The sequence below is a fragment of the Gigantopelta aegis genome, chromosome 8, assembly GCF_016097555.1.
Source record: "Gigantopelta aegis isolate Gae_Host chromosome 8, Gae_host_genome, whole genome shotgun sequence".
Classification (NCBI taxonomy): Eukaryota; Metazoa; Mollusca; class Gastropoda; order Neomphalida; family Peltospiridae; genus Gigantopelta; species Gigantopelta aegis.
Genome location: NC_054706.1, coordinates 12,597,347 through 12,603,743, shown reverse-complemented (window position 1 = coordinate 12,603,743; position 6,397 = coordinate 12,597,347).

Here is a 6,397-nt window from a genome sequence, read left to right as displayed (position 1 = left end):
TTTTAAACAATAAAAACATAAGTATAATGTGATGTACACAATAGAAATATTATAACAGTTCTGTGAATTCTGGGACGGTTGTTTAAACAGTAGTTAGCTTAACCAAGGACTGAATCGATACAAATAATAATTGAAGGCATAATGTTGAAGCTTGGTTTAGGATAACCAAAGGTATCCATACATAATCAACTCTAAAGTTTATTTTGTGTTTGTGCAAAAGTAATTAAAAAGAAAATATTACACAAACCCATGATTACTTTAACTATGCTTTGAACTTCAACTGGGCTGGGCTCTGATCTTCAACTATTCATGAAGTGCGATGATCATGCACCAAGCATACTGGCATCGTTGGAATATATTTGAATTATTCACGAAGCATGATACTGTATCTAGCACACTGGCTTCTCTGGATTAGGATACTTGAATTATTCATGAAGCGTGGTGATCTCGTACCAAACATTATGTGTTCTCCAGGATAAGTGCAATGATCCTCTGGCATGTAGCCTACACCTGATTCCCTAGATAAAATAATTACATCAAAGATAATTGTGCACGAAACACGTAGATTTCTTTAGGATGTGATATTCAAGTGTGATGCTCATCTGCTATATACTTGTGTGTATATATATATATATATATATATATATATATATATATATATATATATATATATATATATATATATATATATATATATATATACTAGCTTATTAAGCCCACCAATTTCTCTAGGGTTAGGATTGAGTTTAAAGTTTGGAATCCAGGTCAAAACCCCCTCCGGTCAAAACCCCCTTAGTCAAAATCCACTCCAGTCAAAACCCCCTACAATAAATAGTCAAATGGTCAAAAAAACCTCTTATTTTTGTTTGTATTTATGGTGGTAAAATTAGTATAATGTTGATATAGATGGATAATTGTTTTAATTTTTCATAAATAATTCTCTGAAATATATTTAGTTATGTTGTTATTTAGTGTATGTTACACGACATAGACTTCAAGGCTTTAAATGAAGCTACTCATAGACTTGGAATTATAATGTTTGTAAAATGTTTGATCTTAGAGCCATGTTTGATCTTAGAGATTAATGTAATTGGGAAGCCTTGGAAAAATCCTTAAATAATAAAATAATATAATGAAAGAACTTGATAGTAATTAACAATATTTATAAATTGTTTGATCTTAGCTACTGAAAGGCATCGGACACTGCATCAGATGGAAGTAGATCTAAATGTGATCTAATGAACTGTGACCTATGCAATTATATGAAATTCTATGCAATTAAATTATATCATATGCAAGCGTGAATAAACTCCAATACTTTATATTTTTGGTATCAATTATTTGCATTATTTTTTATTTCTTATAACATAACAGTTATAAGAAACTCGGGTTTATTTTCTAAATAGGGGGTTTTGACTGGAAGGGGTTTTGACTGGAGGGGGTTTAGACTGGAGGGGGTTTTGACTGAGGGGGTTTTGACCGGTTACCTAAAGTTTGATGTTCTTATACGAAAACACACCAATGCGCATCAATAGACCAACTTTAAAAATTATTCCACTTCTTTAGGCTGTACACATTTTTATATTTGTTAATTCTGCATCATACTGGGCTTTCTAGGTTGTACGAATACACCAAGGTCGTACTGTAACTGTGACACTGGCTTCTCCGGGATCTACTGTTCTAGCAATATTGTTGATCCTGTATCAAACATACTGGATTCCCCACAACGACATCGACGTTTATGATTCTGAATCATATATTGGCAGGTTAGATCGGGTCAGGTCATAAGGCTTAACGTGCACATTCAGAGCAGACTGCTGTAGCACACACCTACCATGGACACAGGTGTTGACTTGCATAGGCTCTTTCGTCCAGGACAGGATATATAGACAATACTTTGCTGTACTATTATACAAAAGTGATGTACTATTACTCCAAGGAGTATCAAATATCAAACATGCTAGCAGCAGCAGCTACAAGACAGTATCCACCATGTAGGCCTACCCACCAAATGATGTATAAGACGTCGACTTTACTATGAAGTATCAAGAGTGGATGGACTATGTGTACCACACCAAATGGGACGATCCTGTATCAAGACGTATTGAATGTATTTCCCAGACAAACCTTTAAGAAAATGTGAACATCATGACTTACAAGCAGCCACCGGCCTCGGTGGCGTCGTGGTTAGGCCATCGGTCTACAGGCTGGTAGGTACTGAGTTCGGATCCCAGTCGAGGCATGGGATTTTTAATCCAGATACCGACTCCAAACCGAGTGAGTGCTCCGCAAGGCTCAGTGGGTAGGTGTAAACCACTTGCACCGACCAGTGATCCATAACTGGTTCAACAAAGGCCATGGTTTGTGCTATCCTGCTTGTGGGAAGCGCAAATTCGGGAAAAACAGTAGGGAAAAATTCGGGCAGTTTTTATCTGGGTAAAATTTCGGGCAAATCAACCCCTCCAGCCCCCCTAAATCAATGAGTACCCATACGCCCATGACTATTATTACAGAATATTGCGATGCATTCGCAAAAATCAGGTGTTTTGTTTCTTCATTTCGAAGACTAATTCCTGACGTGATAGTATACGTTAGGTATTACGTAACCACCAGCTCGCGAGAGGGCGTATTCACTGGGATGATACAAAATGGCTGCGCCCGTTATATATAATAGCCGTCACATTTAACCGTTTTATTAATCAACTATACGATTATGCGTGTTGATATTTAGCAATAATGTGTTATATAGCGTTGAATATGCATACCAGGTCAAATGCCTTGATTGTCCCTTCCTTTAAATAGATTTTTTTTTTTTTTTTTTTTTACAAGCAGCCATAATATATTAGTCACGTATGCAGAAGGGTTCCATGGACTGAACCACCTTGCCAAAACGAATTGCAGTTTATTTTTTTAATACATATTGTATAATATAAAGTTTTTTGACAACTAGTATACATTTTCTAGACATTATAATGCTCACCTCAATTTAGACCTCCAACCACACCCTTAATTTTGCAAACATTCTGGCATGCCTGCCTGAATACAAGTAAAATAAATGAAACAGCAGATATTATTGTTTGCATCACGGTCAACTGCAGTTTTCTAAGCTCAACATCTGAATCATCAGTCACTATTACTAAGGTTTGATACACAATAGATGCACCTTAACATGTGGTCTGTTGATGTTAACATTTTCTTGTCCTTTTTTGCCCAACAGTACGGATATTACCACAAACAATGATGAATGCAGGGCACATAAAAAAAAAAAAAATATATATTCTCACCTCGCTAAAAATGGAGATAAGAAAAGAAAAGAAAAGAAAATATTAATCTCAATAATTAGGAATTTATTTCCACTGATTTTTAAAGCTGGATCACCAGGTACAAAATACACTTACACGCACAGATTTTAACAATACAATAGCACTTTTATCCAAACTGTCGAATATCTCATACATTTAACCAATGTTCTGCATAATTGTGTGTGTGAGCATGCACATATTTTTGTATGTGCATGCATTCATTTTGTGTGTGTGTATAGATATGTGTGCATGTAACTTATTGCTTCCATGATTATTAATAAGTAAATGAATTAAATGACAAAACACAAGCAAAAAACAATTTGAGGAGAAAGGTACACATGGTTAAGTATTAAAAACCAAACACCAAAATCAAAAATTAATAATATGTACATTGTACCAACAAACATCTGATCATGTCAAAATAAATATTTAATGAAATGTCATGGATTAGTTAAATAAAGGGGGGAAGCTGTTTCCAGCATAAATTTTAGTTAATTCTCCAAATATCTACTCTTTTCAAATATTAGACAGCAATTATCAATAATTCCTCTTATTGTCTGAATAGCACACAGGTGCTAATTTACCAACAGTGTAGCATGGTCAAAAAAGGTAATCAAATTGGAATATTTTTCTAAAAATAAATAAATAATGTAAAAAAGGTAAATAAGTAATAATTCGTGAACCCACAGGGAGCCATACTATACTGACCCAATTTGCTTAGTCCTGGTTACAATCACCATTTCATTTTACATCAGACTAGTAGTATCCAACAATAATTGTGCTCAAAAATCTTATTTGTAACAAATACTAGAGCTTATGGATAATTAAAAACAATTAACATTAGTACACTAAAATGAAAACGTAATGAGAAAACTGATTTTATAAAAAGAAGCTTTTTTTATTGGTAGAAATGCATGTACTAATAGTTTATTTCAAGTAATTACAAGAGAAAAATAATTTCAATGCATGTAATGCATGATTTGTATTACTACTCATTTGAACAGTTGTACAACAACCACAAAAACTGACACTACATCAGGTAAGCAAAATCTCTTCCTCTCCAACATATATTCCCTCCCCCGTCCTTCCCTCTCTCCATCTCTCTCACACACTCACAAATAAGAAGCAGATGTACTGGCAACCCAAAATGAATTCAGATCTCACTATATCAATAGATAATTCACAGTATAAATAAGAAATTATATGGGACCAAATATACTGGAATTATTTTGACACTCCCCTCCTCCATCCCACCCCACCCCATTACCCCCCTCACCCCCAATGGGAGGATCACATGTACACACTCATGTCTCCTAAACCCCATTTCTGAGTATGAGCTTGCTATAAGGCAACTAACCCTTTCTAGCAGTACTGGTTGGTAAATAAGCAATTTTTTCTCTTATTTGTTATTGTAATGAAAAACTAAAAGCATGGAGGAAAGTATGGAACCAAGGAGAGATCGATTAAGTTTATGCAAGTTTTAAGAATTGGTTCTATTACAGTATACACTATTTTGTTTAATGTTGACCATTAGCAAGGTTCACCATGTTCATTGCTAAATTAGTTAATATATGCTAATTTTTGTGCAAAGTGTTTGGCTAATATTTTATTTTTTAATTAACCAATTCTGAATAATTTTCAAGTAAAACTATACGGATGTGAAAATTGGCTAAAACACAATGTGTTCCAGTGTGAACCCTGCACTGGTTCTCTATACATGATCACAGGTATCCCCAAACAATAACGTCAGATATGTTATAGTAACATTATATAATAAAGAGTGCTCTATATATGTAACTATAGTATTTGTATTAGGGGTTTCTGTTCGGAGGTACCTGTGTACATGATCTACAACAACATGACAAGAGATTATATAACAGCGCGACACACCTATAAAAACAAGTTTAACATGCTGACATTTATATTCAAATTTGTTTCTAAAAAACTGTCACAGTAGTAATAGTTTTAACCAAAGCATTTCAACCTTCAAAAATATATTATTAAACAATGCATCATTGTTTGTAACTGAAGTTGAAAATGTTTGACATATCAGTAAAACATACACACACACAAAAATGTGACATAACAATCAGACAACTCCATGGATTAAACAATAAAGGCAGTGATTCAGTTGCACTTAATACTTAATAGCATATATATGAAGCATGCCTCAGGCACGCATACAGGAGTGTCTGGACTGTGATAAGCTATGTTTTTAGGATGGGTCGAGTCATGCACCCTCAGAAAATACATTGAAAAAAGAAAGAGAAGAAAATTCACTTGGAGCAGGGGGCTGTTTCGAAGCTCCATCTCCTGCACAAATGCCTGATGCCTTCGTGAAAATGAGTTTTAGGAACTGGATACTTGCAAGGAAGATTTGTGGAAAGTGAGAGGGGGTCTATCAAAAAGTATACCTATTTAATTTGTTCTGAAAAGTAAATTACTCATCCAGCTATGTAATCATCATACCAAACTTGTATTTTAGTACATAACTGAATTATGGCTACAATTAAAGGTTAGCCATAAAAGGAAACAAAATAACTTTCTTCATTTTTAATGATACACTAGTGCATAATAATAATATTTACTGTGTGACACTGTGGCTCTTAACATCTTTCTATCAGACACAATATTAGGCATGCTTCTCCAGTTCCCAAAACAAACTTTTACTTCTATACAGGTAATAATATGGCTCTGGAATTGTGTACAACATATGTACCCCATGCATTTCCATTACCAAAACCCCCCGAAATAAAACCAACAAAAACACAACAAAAAATATATTAAATACAACAGTCATGTTGACAACAATGAAAACAAAACAAAACAAAATAAAATTTACAATTAAAAACTAAAACTCAACACAACCACTGTACAAACAATTCAACAACATAAACTTTTGTTCATCAGCTAGAATATGAAAACGAATGAATAAAGTGTGATTAATGACATCCTAGTTTAATGCACAGAAGAATTCAAAACACTGATATTAACAATGTCAAAAAAAAATGCAAAAAACAACAACAAAAAAAGAAACAAAAGAAGCAAAAAAGCATGTTCACAATGTAGCATACAGTATTAATCACTTTTATTAC